The following is an 18,714-nucleotide window of genomic DNA, read 5'->3' on the forward strand; positions in this document are numbered from 1 at the left end:
TAAATATCATCAAAATAGTCAAACTAGAAAAACTAGTGGAAATGAAATTCTTTGAAATATCTCGAAGGTTAAAAGACACCTCATGATCACTTATATTATTGTTTCAGTCATCAAATAGAATTGAAGTTACCTCAAATAAAAACAAATCAAATGAATGTGGACTGCTGAAAACTTCGCCAGCATCTTCCAAGTGCTCATTTATTATGAAATCAGACGGCGTAAAAAAACACTGATAGCTTGAACTCCTGAACAACTTCATCGCTCGAAATCTACAAGTAATTAATCAGTTTCAAATGTTCAATCAGAGCTATTAGTCAAGTTGAGCCCGATCGTTACTTTTCGGAAACTTGTTATGTTAACTTGTTACTTGTTATCTCATCTCTACAAGTTCCTAATTAGCAGACTCTTTTTTCCACGCATAATATTGTTGTTTAATACGTTACCTTTTGAAGTAGCATTATTAAAACTTCTACCGCATGGAAACCAATTGATAGACTGGATAGATTTCTTGGGATGTGATATTTTGGAGTAGTATTATTAATGCCTTTATCGCGTGGAAGATTGGATAGATTTGTTGGGATGTGATATTTCTCAGAATTCTCTATAATAAATAATACAGGTATGAGGTGTTTCATCATCAGATAGGCCGTAACCAAAAGTTTAAAGGTCAAATACTGCAGTCTTCTTGATGCAAGGCAAATATATCTTCATTCCAATAGAGGCCTAGCTAGGCCTAGCATGCCTCCAGGGTTCAGCTAACATCTTCCTTGACTTTTGAAACTATCTATCTAGATTCTTCTAGCTTATCTCGATTCCCAACACTATTCTAAGCTCCAATACAAAAGGTTAATCATCAATAAATGATTAATCATTATCAATCAATTGTTGAATTAAAAAAATATTTTTATTGAGGCACTCGAGAAACCTGAATATTTAACAGAGGTGTCCACTCTTGTATACTGAATATACATATATTCATTAATATATATTAATGAATCTATGATTATTTTTCCAATATAAAGCACACTTTTGAAGTTGTCATTTCAATTTTTCCTTCATATTTTACCTAGAATGTTCAAGTTGAGCTCCTCAGAACAGTAGAGCGCAGAGGTTAACGGAGAGGAGAGGTTGACGGAGAGGAGAGGTTGACGGAAAAGAAATAAACCTTGAGAGAGAGAGAGAGAGAGAGATTGATTGAGTACGGTACTTTATTCATGTAGATTACAATATATACTGGCTTATACACACACTTATTTACAATAGCTAACAATAAAGCAAAATTATACATGATTTTACATAATATAGAATAAGAAAATAATTATTGAATTGTATATGATATGAAAAAAGCAATTTGGAATAACTATAGATAATATTGTAATGTATCTACATAAATTGGCGGAGCTTTGATCATATCAATGTCCATTCTTCGGAAAGAATATTCAAAATATCCTTCCCTCTAACTCTCTACCAAAACGAGAGAGAAATTCTAGACTAGAATAGTCCAAGAAAATCTCAGCAATGGCAGTGGAAGTAGATCCTGTTCGTTATTCAAGTTTGACAATGGAGGTGATGACGATTTTATCATGATGATGATGATCATTATGATAATGATAAATGAGTCATGAGCGATGACGACAGTCTACCATAAAGACAATCTGCGCGAGACAAACAGAGAAGTTAGAACAAACAAAATTTCAGATTACCCAACCACACAGCAGGCTTTTAAAACAAACATAACTTGCATGTGCGTTAATTCGCACCTGAGCAAATATCAGCTATCGTAAGATTCGCTCTAAACGGTCAGAATTGGTTAAATGGAAAGCATCAATTTAATCCTGCAGATTAAAGTGAATCTCAATACATATCAAACAGGCAACCTGTGTTATGTGACTGCTAATGTGAAGTAGAGTGAATAAAAAAGTGATTTTTATTTACATCAATTGACATAAAACCGATTGAATGAACAATTTTGTTTGATTGTTCTATCATTGCCGGAATGTTTTCTACTATTGGCAACTGAATTGGAGGAAAATATAGAAAGGTTAAACTCAGGTTTTGATAGAAAAATGTAATAGTTATTTATATGACCTGTTTAATTCATAGCATAGGCTAACCCTCACTAGTTATCTATCATTTAATAACTGTGACTTTGAATTGCACTTTTGCTTTAGAAAAACTTTGTAAACGAAAGAGTTATAATAATGAAAGTACCAACGAGTTTCTGTAATTAAACAAATAAATTTTGAAAATGTCACTGATGAATATTATTGAATGCAATGTATTAATCTATCATCATAATCGATAATGTTTCTATTTTGATTAGCAGCACATTATCAGAATGAAACTATTCTAACTTTTGAATGAAAATAGTGAAGAGAGACATATTTATATATAAGAAGCTGGCGTTTATGTTTTTCGACTTTTTTGTAATAAATTCACCTATTTAGTCAAAATTTTTCAATTTTATTTGTAATGTTTCATCTGTGGAAAAACCCCAAACCCAAATACCCCACTCCCACAATAAGCTTCCACATGTCTCCACAAGAAATACTCCAAATATATAAATAGATGTGAAACGGAATGATCAGATTCCTGTGGCTTTCCGTTAGGTTAGAAAGTAACAAATCATATTGCATAAAGCAATAATTCGTCCTGAGGGCTTGATTGAATGTGAAGACATGCCGACAGATACACACATGCTTTGTATACCTGTACATTCTGATAAGATCACACATATAGAAGGTATGAGAGTGTCAGTTGTGTATGGAGAGCAATTACCAGCAATTGCAATAAGTGGAGCACAAATTTCACCAATTTATTGAAACTGACCGCTAACTGAAAAAGCTAGCTTGCGCGCGGCGTCAGAAACAAACATAACAGCGAATAGAAATTATAGTAACTAAATATGAAATGACCAGTTTTCTCTTTCGTTTCGGAATGACCAATTATGGTTGTTAGGTTTCCATCAGTCAAACCTCAATGGTTATTGCCATCTCGAACTGATAGGAGAGTCCGTCGATGGTCTATTTTGACCCCAGAAAACTCTCATTTTCAAATTAGAGTTGTCCTCGTTATCTATAGGTCTTCAGTTGAGCTGGTTTTCTTCTTCTTCTTCTTCTTCTTCTTCTTCTTCTTCTTCTCCTTGATAGGAGAAGTGGGAAAGAAAGTATAGGTCTCCCCATACTCTATAAGTTTCAAGTTTATTATACCATAGAGTATATATACTTGGATACTTTCAAATTATATATTTGTATTATTTGTATAATAGCTACACACATATCGATTTTTGTTCGTACGGTATTTTGCTTATAAATTCTATCAGATTAAACAGATGATTTCAAACATATGTTGTTTGTCAAGTTCCGTTTAATCTGATAGAATTCATAAGGACGGCAAAATATCGTACGAACAAAAATCTATGTGTGTGTGTGTGTGTGTGTGTGTGTGTGTGTGTGTGTGTGTGTGTGTGTGTGTGTGTGTGTGTGTGTGTGTGTGTGTGTGTGTGTGTGTGTGTGTGTGTGTGTGTGTGTGTGTGTGTGTGTGTGTGTGTGTGTGTGTGTGTGTGTGTGTGTGTGTGTGTGTGTGGTGTGTGTGTGTGTGTTGTGTGTGTGTGTGTGTGTGTGTGGGGCTTATCTGGTTATGCTGTGGTGTTTGATAGATATTTTACTTTTTATTTAGTTCTACTTCAATAATTTCCACTGAAAATGTTCAAAATTACAATTCAATAGTGATTAGTTGAGATAAGGAATTTCTTATTCTTCCAAGTAGCTGAACCTTATCAAACATCAATCGATTGATCAAAATTCTCAGTTTTTACTGGGATCCATTATTCTTTTGATCTTATTTTTATGTTCCTTAGGTTATTACTGTTTATACTTTAGTCGTAACTTGTTAACGTTGGATGAGCAAATAAAATAAATAAATTGTCAATATCATACTACTGAAGAGGTATTTTACTTTACGAGACTACTGAACAGGTATACAAAGAACAGTGACTTGCGTGCTCATGAATAATTCACACCGGTGTCTCATATCTTCTCAACTAACACAGCCTAAAATGAAATCCACTTTAAACTGTCAGCTTTCCTTGCATCCTAACATCAATGATTCCCATTCAACTAATTTTGACAGACTAAAGTTAACCTCAGAATACAACTCAGTAACTTGTATTGCATTTCCGATCGTATTTGCTTCGCTAATGCGATCTCATACAGTATTTATATCACGTGAATTAATTTATGTCCAATAAAAATTGAAGCTTGATCTAATGAATATACTTTAGAGAGAATGAATATACTTTGAGAGAACGAGAGAATGAATATACTTTGCACTATTATAATTAAAATAAAAGACCAATTATAATAAAATCTAGAGTTCTGTTATTGATATATCAAATAAATTAATAGATCAGGAATTACTTTATTAAGTCAAGATAAGAGATAGACACATCCAACATATTACATCCAAAGCTCTGAAACTTTACATTATAATTCTTTCCTGAACATATTAATTACTATGATACAGTGATTTCTTCCTTGTTTCTATGCGGGGAAGGTAATGATTCAAAGAAGTAGATTAAGTTATATAATTCTCGTATGATAAGTGAAAATAAATAAAATTTATTTCATGTTCAATAGTAGCCCTAAAGAAAAAAAAGACTACTCGTATAATGTATGAGGGGATACTGTATCATTTATTTGCTAATACTGTATTTTCTCTATCTATGTTACTAATAATTATCATTCCACAAACCTCTGCGGTTCTTTTAAATTCAGCGAATTACGCCAGGCCCTCACAAACACAGGCTTTTGCCTACATGTGAGTCTCTCATAACGTAAGGGTATATATAAATGTACTGTAACTGTACTGTATTATTTGTAAATTGTGAGAATAAAAATTTGATTTGATTTGATTTGATTTCTTCAAGTTACATTTTCAATAATACTCTGTATTTCAATAATCATAAATCACAATGTTACAGAGGATTCAGGTGTAGTATCACTGTCACTGTGTGGGCGTAGATAGATAAACTCACTTTTGACAATTTCTTAGTCCTTTTCATTCAATAGATAAACTCAGTTTAAACTTTCCATTTCTTTCAAATTCCACTGTTTTGAAATTTATAATGGACTTGGATGACTTCCATTCAAAACTCTCTCAAATTTAATTACAGTACAATAACTACATTACCGTATTCAAATCAAATATCAATGTCTTGAACTACAAAAGATGATCTATGTATGAGGATCAAATTTGACCCAGTAATCCCATACAACATAGAAAACGTACAGTATATAAAAGAGCTTTATCAAGAAGTAACTCTTGTAGTCGGATTCACTTCAAACTGTCAGCATTTTTTCGTAGGTAACATCAATGCGTTGCATTCAACCAATGCTGACAGCCGAATACGCTCTAATCTACAGCAAGATTCACTCCAATCTGTCATCATTCCTTGTAAATAACATGAATGTTCCTCAATTATCCAATACTGACAGTAGAAGTAGATTTCCCTGTAGATTAGAGCGTCTTTTGAAAGAGCCAGATTTCGATTAAGCCAACACAATGGTGTCATCCATGACACCACAATGGATGACACATTACACGAGAAGATTGAGTTTTCCATTTCATTTACAATGCAATGTAATGGAAGTGCACACACATACACTCACACAACACTGCACAATATGTAACGGTCAAGATATATAACACTGATGTGCCCACCCACATAAAAGGTGTGTCGCGTTTTGGGAAGGTACCCGCACGACATAAATTTTTAATACTGTGTCTCTCTCTTCCATTCTGATTCCCTCACTTTCTCAAAAAGGGGGATACTTGTGTACCTTTGCCCTATTGGGTGAAAAAGGCAATTCCAAAGTGATGGGTAGTGTTATATCTCTTTGGTTTTCGATTTTTCAGGATCTGGATCTTCTTTTTTTTCTACTGGATTGTATTATTTCTTGTCCTTTCTCTCAATTTATTCTCGAAACTCCCAAATCTGTGGTAGGGGAAGAGAGTAACAAATCTTATCACCTTTATAAAATGTGTAAGTGAAAGTGAATGAATTAATCATAAAAATTCAATAAAGAGTTGTTGAATGGATTCCAACACCCTAGTTGGAATGAACATATTTGTCTTTTATTAGAAAACTTTTTTTTTTGCTGAGTGAGATGCCCACATGAGCTCTAGGCTTGTGGGTGGGTAATGAGGCGGATGATAATGAGAGATAAATGGACCTACAGTTTCAGGTGAGTTCCGAACCACTGGGATGCGATTTTATAACACTCATGAATCATATTATGATACACCCTTCCAACGGGAGTATCAGGCGCATGATTTTCAACTAATCTAAATGAGAGCTTATCAGCGCGACCACTGAGTGAAACCGTTCCCCGTTTTGTCTGCTGTCTGTTCGTTCAATTGATCATCAAATACTTTTCTCATTTGTCGATCAATTTGAGATTGAGGTCCAATAACTCATAAGCATAGAATAAACATTCAAGTGAAGTTTATTTCAAAAATAATCTACTCTTATTTCGAGAAAATTAATCTTGATAGAAGGGCAAGATCATTTTAATTATAATCACAAGAAAATACTACCGCTATGGAAAAAATTACGAAATAAGTAGACTTCCTACTAGGCTAAAAGCAATAGTGCCTGAATGATTCAAGTCGACTTTAAATACCGGTATTATTCAAGAAGGAGCTAGGCAAATACTATCTATAAATGCAATTTTGCTGTAAAGGTGCGTACAGATATACGCGCCGCGAACATGAGCAATTCACTTTTAATCAGCTGACTTGGCATCAACTGATTAAAAGTGAATTGCTCATGTTCGCGGCGCGTAAATCTGTACGCACCTTAATAGTTGACTCATTTTTGATTGATAATTTGACTCACGTTGATAAGTTTACTTCGTTCTCCACTTTCATTAGCTATCTCCCTCCACTGTTATGTTACGAGTATGTGGGTAGGGCTTAGTGTTCAGCCAATCACAACCTCCTATCAAAGAAAGCCATTTTGTCATTCAAGGCATCAATATTGTTTGTCATGTAATTCATCAATAAAGATTAAAAATCTATGCACAATTTGAAATTACGAATTTGATTAATTTCGATTCTATCAACATGCAGTGTCTAAAGGTTTTTCCTTGAAACATCATCTTACCAAATAATTATTGATTTTTGTAAATGTATAAACGTTCTGAATTATCAGATAAACTTGATATGAACTTGAAACAGAGTATAAGCCTACGTCATATCATCCTTTACTCTCTGATTGTGGTTTTAAGTGCAAATTTTTATCTCCTAAACATTTTAGATACCGTAAATCATGAATAGAGTTTATTATAGCAACAAATTAAATTTATGTCCACCAACAGTCTTCAAAGTCGTGTTACTTGTCATAAAACTGGATCATGAATGAGAGAAAAGATTCTATTAAAAAAAATACACATTAATCATTGATAATGTTCTTTATAGCAGCGAATTAATTTTATGATCCACTCAATTCAATGATAGTCATGATACTTATTACAGAAATTCAATTGATCGAAAACTCATTACAAAGGAAGTTTATTACAATGATTTATAATTGAGTAACCAGTTCAAGTACATCACTTGCACAATTACAGTTGATAAAGAAGTCTCTCATTGACTAATGGTTATTGATAACTCAATTATTGTGTTGCCAAGTTTCTCTCTAAATTGTTTTTATTTGTTACTCAATATTGAATGAATTTCGAAGTTCTTCATCGAAAGAGAATTTTCCAATCAGGTCAATTGGTTTTGTTGAGTACAGTTTCAAGTGAAATGTCTGAGTTGGTAGAATGACAGTAGTAAGAAGTATGATGTAATTCAAGTACCCTCGATTTTTTCAATATTGTTTTTAGGTCACAAAGGTGCTGTTCACGTTAGTGATATCGGTTTTATTTTCTCTCTAGAGGATGATGCTCTCAGATTTATTCCTCTCTCCTTCCTTCACGTGTTATCGATAAGAAGAGAAATCATTTCCAGGTAAGAATAATCGATATATAAGATTATCAGAAGTCGAGTTTAATCTGTATAAATAAAAAACGAGCCTCAAATTTTGACATTCAATAACTTTATTATGTGTGCACCAGGTGCACCATTATGTGTTCGGGACCAGGTTTATTGCCTATCAAATTCATAGTCCGACTTCAGGACTCTTTCCTACGATCCTTCAAAGTTTACATGTAATCCTTATGGGAGAATATTTGTGAGCTGGCCACAAACAGAAATAAAAATCAGCTGTTATAATCATTGCGTCATCCAACAGCCGTCGATAGATAGTAGACAAGAGTGTGTGCTGCTCCATAACCACCCATGTATTTTATTCTAAAATCTCCCAACTAAAAACAAAATGACTGTTCTGTGTGTAACCATCCTGCAGTGCGGCCTCAGGTTAAAGACATTGATTTATTTCGAATAATTGTGTTGTCTTCGGTGTTTAGAATTATTTGATTTTTAGTAAATTATTCATTTTTGGAGTTGGATAATCTATAATATACAGAATGAGTCATATGTATGGGAACCCTTCAATAAATTGTAGAATGTTGTAGATATAAAACTATTGACAATAAACAACTATGAAAACATTAAATTCATCTTTGAAACACTGATTTAACCTATTTTTTTTTAATTCAACACTCTACTGATAGATTTTACTACCATTCGATTGAGAAGAATATGTTTTTGGAATAAGAAATGCTGCATGACTAAGCACATAGGAAGTCCGTATTGAGATTTAAATGAAAATATTGATTGTCAGATAAATTTCATGATTCATCAAATAAAGTCAAGTATGACATGAGATACATTGACTTTTGGCGGTACGAAGTTCACCGGGCCAGCTAGTTACTATTAATGAAGGATTGAACAAAGGTATTATTGAAACAAAAATGAGAATATTAGTTTCAGGATAACGACTGAGAAGATCATGGAGAAGTATTAGAAAACAATACTATATAGGCCTACAGACTACAGAATCATCAGATAAGAAGAAATAAGAAAATTACAAAGAATAGGATTGGGAATGAAAGAAGAAGAGAAGTCTAGTAGAGACATGAAAGGAAAATAAAAAGAATAATCACATAAAGAAGAGAAGAAGGTAACAACAGCAGCAGAAATAATGAACTCCTTCTGGGAGGAATATTGCAGCGGGAAGAGAATATAACTGCATGTAACTGAGTTATTCAAATATGAAGATGTAGACGAAGTAACAAGATGATTAAAAGCTGGGAAAAGTTCTACTACCTATAAGCACTCGTTTTTTAGAGTAAAAATTTCTTCAAAAGTCTTCAAAATGCTAAATTGTTATAGATGATGTTAAGGATGAAGAAGAAGAAGAAGAAGACGACGACAAAGGTGAAAAAGAAGAAGAAAATAAAGATGAAGAAGAAAAAGAAGAAGGAGAAGAAAAAGAAGAAGAAGAAGAAGAAGAAGAAGAAGAAGAAGAAGAAGAGGAAGAAGAGGAAGAAGAAGAAGACGACGACAAAGGTGAAAAAGAAGAAGAAAATAAAGATGAAGAAGAAAAAGAAGAAGGAGAAGAAAAAGAAGAAGAAGAAGAAGAAGAAGAAGAAGAAGAAGAAGAAGAAGAAGGCGAAACAGAAGAAGTAGAAAGTACGATACAACGGTTTATAAGTTAATAAGTACAAGGAGCATACATACACATGACAGGTTCGCCTCCCTTGAAAGCTGCTGTTTCCAAAGGCAATGCTCTTCTAAATCACTAATTACAACACCATAATTAGCATTATAGCATTAAAACAATGCCGGTGCATAATCGGAACCATAATTCAGATGCAGGTCCATTGTGTAATGCTCCACTGCCTTGTATCCAATAACTCTTGATTCGGTAATAGAATTAATTCAATATTTTACTGGTAGCTGGAGGGTTATAGGATTGTGTTATAACTCTACATGCTACTGAATAGATGCAACGGTAAAATTACTCTAGCAAGATTCACTTAAAACTGTCAGCGTGAGTTGAACACGGAGCGTTGGTGTTAGTAATGGGAAATGTTGACAGTTTAGAGTAAATCTCAACATAGTTCTATCCACTTTTAACTGTCATCATTCTTTTATGCTTAACAACATGGCTTCCCATCCAAACAATGCTGAACGTTAGAAGTGAATTTAGCTTTATATGCTAGCTACGATAAACGTTATTCATTAATGGCACGACGACCTTGTTCCGGTGAATAGAATTCGTGATTATTCATTCATTCGGAATAGTGGAACAGTGAATCATGGCTGGGTGTCACTAAAATAGATGATTGTACAAGTTTCTAGGAGGAAATTTTGTGTTTAAGTAGGAAACTGGTTGAAAAACTAGCGTTTTATTTGTTTTGACTCGTGGATAAAGAAGCTTCGTTAAAAATCTGTACATTATTAATTGGGAGTTTGCGTTTAGAAGTACGAAGTACTTACAAATTTAGTTACAAGAGAGAAGTTAGGGGTAGAATCACTTCACTTATATGGGCTACTTTATTCAAATTAATAAAAACAATATAAAACTCGTATTACTCTTTTGTTAAAATGGTTTAAAGTTTCATATTGTTCTTATTAAGTTAGGAGTAGCATTCAGATGGTAAATGGAAAATAATTTTATACAGACAACTCTCAATTTGAAATTATAAATTATAGTTCGTAATGCCTAATTGCTTCAAAATACAAATTGCCAATTATTACAGATTATTGACGAAACTGCTTTAATTAAATACCATCTACAGTTAATTATAGTTTGATCTTGAAAAACGTTTTTACCAGTTTCAGTGATTTACTTACTGTAATAAACTGCTACTGAAACTGTTTTTACTGCTTTTGGCTGGGATATTACTATTACTATCTTTATGTTGTTTTTCTGTTGCTGGAATTCTTTTACTTTTCTCCTCCTTCCACTTGGATCCTATAGTGAGATTCACTCAAAACTTTCAGTATTGATTAAATGGGGAACAATGATGTACATAGTTGCTAATTGTTTGAACTTTGAAGTGATTCTCATCTATACCTGTTGGCTTAAAATTATTCAACAAACTGCCTCAGGAATGGATGGAAGCTCCAGCTGGTCTATTCAAACAGAGGGTGGCTACTAAGGAATCCTTTCTATTCACTTAATGAATTTTTAGAGTTGCAAAGTATTATGCCTTAAACTGTATAAAATATGTATGTGTATGAAATTTGAACTGTATCAACAAGAGTAGTATTTTAAAAATTGTGACATTTACATTTATATTTTAAAATTTGAGACATGTTCATTCATAACAAATATTATTATTAACAAAGAATCTCTTGTAAGAATAGAATATTGGAATTATCGACTATTCAATTGAATTAATTGATTAAATTAACTTGTGATTTTTATTAGATATGGACTTAATATTTTAGATTTTCCTATTTTAATGTTACCTTATTATAGCCTAATTATGTAAATTCAGACAGGGTCATTTTTCAACCCATTACTAAGTGACTTCACTTTATATCTATATATAGATGTATGTGTGCTTGATATTGAATTAGAATTAGAATTGGAATATGACGTTGTCTGTAACTATGTATCAGTTGAATGGCAATAAAATTATATTTATTTATTTGTTTATTAGACGTCATGATATCTCCATTAACTTCATAATTATTCTTCATAATAAATGTTGTTCAAGACTTTGATATCTATTTTTATAGTTCATTATAATTATTTCCTCTAACTTCGAAACCGTTTACTTCATGTACAACTGGCTTTTTTGTGTAATACAATCCATTTCTTCATAAACATAAACTACTACGGTGATTGAACTCATTAAAAAAAATTGAAAATGCACAATTATCTACTAATCAACGCAGATAGGTATACATTTGATGAATCGACTTCATTCTTCTTGAATAATTATACTTGAATATTATGCTATGCTCTATCATCCATTTTCATTATCTATGAGACTATGATCAGATGATCAGACAAACTCCACGCCCATACATCTTATATACATTCCATATCTTTATATATTGTTAAATATATGATCTAGAACATAAAGAATTGCATTAGAAGATTCCTCATATTTTTTGTCAATACAACCAGTATCTCATATGGATATTGCTCATAATAATAATAATTTTGTATATACGTTAAAAGTTGTAGACACGTGTACTTTCTTGAATATGTCACCTAAGAACTATTGATATTATTCAATAGCCTTCTCCTCATGAATTTTACATCATTCTCTTTCTCAGGCAATTCTCCGTCTACCATACGGTTTGTATAGCTACTTCAGAGCTATCTCAGCAAATGATCAGTTTAAATTGTGGTACTTAGTATATTCTTACTTCAATAATAGTGAATTCTCTCTCTCTCTTTCTTTTTCCATCCATTTCTCTGTTGTAACTCTCTCACACCTTCTCTTCTGCTCTATCACTAACTACCTCTTTTGCTATCCCACTTCATATCCGGATATCATTGGTTCTCTCTCTTTTGTAAGGGCGACTGATAGCCATCAGCCTGCTGACAGACTCAACTATGGTCAGCGAAAACCTATACAAGATTGTTTATTCTATGCTATGATGAAATTCACTTCCAGCTTCCAGCATTAGTTAAATGGGAATCGTAGATGCTGTTCATTAGGGATGCTGACAATTCAAAGATAATAGGAATTGAATCGGACTGGACGGCTTATCACTGTAGTTCTCACAAGTCTGAGACTCAGATGTCTCTGAAGACTCACAAGTCACTCAGTCTCAAGTTGTCTCACACTGTCAGACGTCCAGGAATGTGACAAAGTCACCAACTGCTTCAGACCATTTCCAACAATCTTCGTAGCCTTACTATTGCTGTCACTGAATACATAACGTTTCACTTTAAACTGTCAGCATTACCTATAAAGGACATCAATACCTCACATTCAACCAATACTGACAGCCAAAAGACACTCTAATCTACATGGAGTTTCACTTTAAACTGTCAGAATTCCTTATAAATGACATCAATATCTTCACATTCAACTAATACTGAATTTTGGAGTGATTCTCACTGTATGCACCTGTTTATGTATTCAAAGCATATAGGTATAGACGCTAGCTGGCATGCATGCAAATAACCCGGAGGCTAGAGTGGTGTTTCTAATGGTCACTTATGTGAGATTGGTGATTCGCGCTCTCCATAGACGGAGAGTCAACTTTGTTTTGTGTCCTTGAGTTCAGAGATTCCAAGTGTGAGGTTTTTAAGCGAAGTGAGATTCCTTTCAAACTGACAGCATTGTTTGAACGGGAGCATTGATGCTACTGTAATGGAATGTTGACCAAACCTTTTGGCGAGAGTGATCATGTGGGATAGGCTTGAAAGATTCTAAATTGGTGGCGAAAATTTGGTGATTGTTGCTTTCAAGTACTGCAGTTCGGTCGGGGTCTGCCAATATTTGTTTTGGGAGAATAAACAATTGCTATCAACAATGTTGAGAACAACTTTGTAGTTTGTTTCGCTCATTTTGTGTTCTTGGAACGAGATTTGAAGTGTGTTTCAGTGAAATTGGCTGTTAAAGTCTGGAAATTAGAGTTTAAAAGAAAATATAAATTTGTTCACTATTGTTTCCATGAGCTGTATTTTGATTGCTGATAATAATATTATATAAAATTCTAGCTATTGCATTGGTGTAGAATGAGATTGACACTTTTTCCTTTTGGAATGTGATTTCAAGAACTAGGCATTATTGTTCACTTGTTTGACTGGTTATTCTTCCAGTATGTGAGAGCGAAATCATCAACCCCCTCGAGAAACCCCTAGGAATTCCCAGGATTTGAATCCCGTCAATCCCCTAGGATTCAGTTTGGCCCCAATGTATTTCTAATTTTATATAATTTGGTGCTTATCTTAGTTTTTCTACTTTTTGTCTGATATATCAAATGTGATTGATTTATTTATTTGTGATTGATATATAAGTTATCAACGTATGATTGGAATTGATTTTTTTCCATTCAGACTGAGATTGAAATTTACCCTTGATTTATTCCTTTTGGAATGAGATTTCATGAACAAGGCATGATTTTTCATTTGATTCTAGGCTAATTACTGTTTCTGAGAATCTGAGATGACGATTACCAGTTCATTGATCAGTATCTATTGATTGCGATCAATAAGAAAGTTTTCATGACTTCGTCAGCTCTAACTGTACAACCTATAGGCTATTTCAGATTCTCCAGTTAGCTCAAGAATAGACCTTCTTACAAATTCAAATAGTCAGTACAATACAATATTATATTAGTCCATTATTCAGCTCAGAACCAACAAAATGCAAACTGGATATTTGTCAAGGTTAAGGTATCACACTACCACATCACATTTAGAAAAAAATGACTGAACTGGTACAGAAATATGAGAGAGAAAGAGAGAGAGGGAAAAAATTCTCTATTATTGAAGTAAGAATATACAGATTACGACTATTTAAACTGATCATTTGCTGAGATAGCTCTGAAGTAGTTCATCACAGTTTAGGAAATTGCTATACTCCCAAACTCCAGTTAAATAATTATTGGAAAACTAAGTTGACAATCATGATGTAAACGCGGCTCTACCCGTCTAGACTACATTGAAATTAGAATCTAAACATCACGTAAGCCTATAACGGCATTCACTTCCAATATTGTCAGCATTCCTTGACAAGATGGGAATCCTTATCAAATTTTAGTACCAATATTTTAACTGATCATTTGCTAAGATACAGAGAGCTCATCAAAGTTGAAAAAAATGTTCGATTTCTATTGATACAGCCATAGAATAAACAATCTAGAATGTAGATCTAGTATAGAAGTTTTCTCTGATACAGCAATAGAACAGCAGGTACCCAACCATTGGCAAACGAAGCCTTTTTACAGGTCTAGACTACATTAGAATCCAAGGATCACTTAGTGCTATAGTAAGATTCACATAAAATTGTCAACATTTCTTATTTAAAAACATGAAGGCTTCTCATTGAACTAATGCTGAAATGAATCTCACCATACCCTGTTCGACGTGCACTGAACATTCAAGCAATCTTTGTTTACTACCCTTGCTACCAACCCTAAGGTAGGCTAATAAGAGGGGTTGCCAGACACCCCTACAGGCCTACGTATCCTTGGAGAAGGTAAAAGAGAGAGGGAGGCTGAATGTTCCTCTGTGAATAGGGTATGATTTTTAGGCTTGAATCTGGAACCAGTTTCATTCAAGACCTCTTGTACTGTATAGTAAGACTATAGTAGAGAGAGAGAGAGAGAGAGAGAGAGAGAGAGAGAGAGAGAGAGAGAGAGAGAGAGAGAGAAAAGAGGCTGAGATTTAGAATTGGCGGGACTTTCATGAGAAAATAATATAAAGAGCACATTTTCATATGCTAAAAACAACTTTCAGGTTATTAATTTAAATCTAGGGTTGGAAGGTAGTTTGTGGACAATGGTTCTAGAATTGCCGGATGACACCTTTCATGCCTAATTAACTCTTTCCTCCTTGCATAATCTATTTTCGACCCAATCAGTATCGAATGGGGCTGGGAATTCCAGTAATGGAAAATTTTGAACTTCTATTTTGGTATCGTACTATGGTTTCGAATCATCAGAGTTTGAATTAGTTAATTCAGCTATTATTCACAAATATATTATTTAATCAATAATAGAACTCACAAATGTGTAGATCTAACTCACAAATCATATTAAATCCATTTATATTGTGAAAATCATTATTATTAATTATTCCGACTATATGTACTTCCGTTGGAATTTAACGCGTGACAAATAAATGAGTCACTCAATATTTTTGTTTCATAATATGAATGCCATCATAAAATGATAAATGTTAGTTATAATCCTCCAATAAACCATATTGTAAGCTTTTGTATATTAGTGTATAAGCCAGTAATATTGTAGGCTAATCTACATAAATAAAGTACTCAATCAATCAATCAATCAATCTTCAAAACGGGAATACTCATAAAGGTGGCTCTTTACAAAGCAAATGACCAACTACTCGATGAAAATAGTATGATGGAAAAGATAAATTAATTAAAAAAAAATGAATCATTCTATTCGACTTTTTAAAATATTAGAATCCATGTCTTCGAATAACTTGAATCTATTTTTCTTCAAGTAAATCAAAAATTGATAACTTTGGAGTCATTGAGTTTTCTAATGATATTTATTGTGAGTAATAAAATAATATTCATTAATGTTGACTCATACGTGGTAAGTTTCAATTTGAGCTTTGAATAACAATATTTTTCAAACATTGTACAGAGAAACCACGTTATGAGAAATGAAAATAAAGGTCAGAAAACGTGAAAAATGTAAATGTTATACTATTTCAAATGGAAGGGCGCGGCAAAACGTATCAAAAAGAATTATCAACAAATGAAGAAAGTAAAATGATAGTGATAAAATAGGATAGGCCGAATAGAGTAAGTTTCTTACAAATAATAATAAAAGTAGGAAATACTGTAATGAAATAATGATCATAAGATGTTTGGTACTCACCAAAGTCAATCCAAATCGTTGCTGTTGAATGTTATTTTTGAAACTTCTTTCTAACACAATTTGAATGAAACTAAAAACAAAATATTTATTCAAGGTAATTTCAGTGAAGAGTCAGCAAGAATCCGATTGCACTAGCTTATTACCACTACAATGATCCAGTAGTATCTTATTTACAAATTTACAAACTATGAATACACGTGCTATTCGAAATCCGTAAACACACAATACAGAGTGACACTCACTTTACAACCTTCTCCAAGTGCGGAGAAAATTCAACTGAGCAATCGGCGCGCTCCGAGCTTCAGCAGAGACTTGCCTCTCAGTTGCCGTGCGAAGGGAACGCGCCTAGCGGCCAACTGTTCAACTAGATTTGAAATGACGCACTCACTTCTGTTCAGTTTGAGGTAGCTTATTTCTCTAAATTACTTTTTACAAAAAAAACTTTGATCTTTTCTGGTGTGGGCTAGGAACTTTTCTCAATATTGATGGTACAGCAAAAGAAAATCTACAAACAAGTGAACAACTGAACTATCGTGTATCATCAATACACGAACGTGAACAACTATCATCATCAATATTAGTCTTTCCAGATAGTTTGATCTCCCGTTCTACCATTCCCAAATTAGACGATTGATTTGATTAACCATGTTTGGACTGTTGAACCATAGAATAAAAATGGAGAATAAAAATAAAGATTAGTCCCTATGTTTTTCCATGGTTGAACGTAGTAAGTATTCTTGCTTATTTGTCCATTAGAGAGAGTTTTATCACATTCAAATGTCTTGACCAAGCTTAGTGAAACTGGGAATTATATTATGAAGTGAGTCTTAAAATAAAAAGAATTAAACGCCTGATCAGAGTCATTAATGGTAGGTTGCTTATTCAAATGCTAATAGGATAATAATTTTAGAGCGAAATCATCAGCACATCAGGGGCTTACTAGCCAAATTATTCAAATTTGATTCAATTCACTCTTTTGATTTTTCATATACTGTCGAACAAACATTACATGGTTTGAGGTTTGAGTTCTGATTCAAAATATTTTTAAAAAATAGTAAAAATGTAAGTATTCTGCTCCTGAATGCCGATATTTTGAGCATAATATTATCAACTGAAAGAATACCTACATAAATAAAGAACATTATTATTATTATCATCATCATAAATTCATAATCCATGTAGGCCTAAATGATGGAGGTATTTCTAGTCTAAAATCAATCATTTATGCAGTGACTAATTTATAGTAAGTATTAGGTAGATAACTGGTAGTTGTAAATGAAATATTATTGAGTTATAAATTCATTTGAAGCATTTATTTGTACAGTGGTTACATGTAGTGTGCGGTTTGACTTGAAATCTTCCTAAAAACTGGGATCCTACTACGGTGACTGGAGTTTCTCTTCAATTCATTCTCATTTGGACCTGCTATTTCTGAATCGACTTTAATGAAATCTTGAACAGCATCCTTGGTTGAAGGGTCTTGTACTGAATCTGCATTCATCAGATAATTTCCACCATCCTGAAATCATTGTTTTTGAATTAATCCATCTATGGATTCCGATTGATTTATTGAATTCCCTACAAATGTTTAAATTATGATCATTGTGATTACGGAATAATATTACATTGAGCATAGTTTAATGTATCATAGTCTATAATATCAATGTAATGTAATAATTATAGTTTTAAAACGCAGTAAAATATCCTGAAATAAATTCTTGAACCATCAATATTCTTCATCTTTCAAATCATGTAGGCCTACTGTAAGTGACAAATGTTTACCCAGATGTTCATTTTCAATTGGCAAAGATTAGTACTATTCATGCCGGAAAATTCTGAAAATGAGTGAGATCAATGATTGCTGATTTCTTCTCACCTCATTTTCTATACTCTCATTGAAATTTTATGCACTTCAATAACTTTTTCATGTGTGCATCGAATTTGATGATTTTTTAGTAGTGTTCGTTATGTTCAGGACCAGTCTTATGGCCTAACAAATTTATAATCTGACTTCAGGACTCTTTCCTACGGTCCTTTAAAGTTTACAAGTAATTCTTATGGGAGAAGATTTGTGAGCTGGCCACACACAGAAATAAAACTCAGCTCTTATAATCATTTGCGTCATCCAACAACCGTCGATAGATCTGTTTTTCTATTTTCTTTCTACAGATTCAAAAAATTTATAACCTAATAATGCCACGGTACAAACGA

General features: G+C 33.1%; 2 protein-coding genes across 8 annotated transcripts in view; both read right to left on the minus strand.

Moving 5' to 3' along the window:
• The window catches only part of LOC111052039, a 79,436-nt gene extending 62,658 nt beyond the window's left edge, over positions 1-16,778 (minus strand). Inside the window, exon 1 of the mRNA XM_039439433.1 lies at positions 16,504-16,778. The gene's annotated coding sequence lies outside the window, so the exon portion shown is untranslated. The remainder of the gene's footprint in view (positions 1-16,503) is intronic.
• Positions 16,779-17,801: 1,023 nt separating this feature from the next.
• The window catches only part of LOC111052964 (nose resistant to fluoxetine protein 6-like), a 29,832-nt gene continuing 28,919 nt past the window's right edge, over positions 17,802-18,714 (minus strand). For all 7 annotated transcript variants that reach the window (XR_005572613.1, XR_005572612.1, XR_005572611.1 and 4 more), the window contains one exon: positions 17,802-18,022. The gene's annotated coding sequence lies outside the window, so the exon portion shown is untranslated. The remainder of the gene's footprint in view (positions 18,023-18,714) is intronic.

The sequence above is a fragment of the Nilaparvata lugens genome, chromosome 12, assembly GCF_014356525.2.
Source record: "Nilaparvata lugens isolate BPH chromosome 12, ASM1435652v1, whole genome shotgun sequence".
NCBI classification, from domain to species: Eukaryota; Metazoa; Arthropoda; class Insecta; order Hemiptera; family Delphacidae; genus Nilaparvata; species Nilaparvata lugens.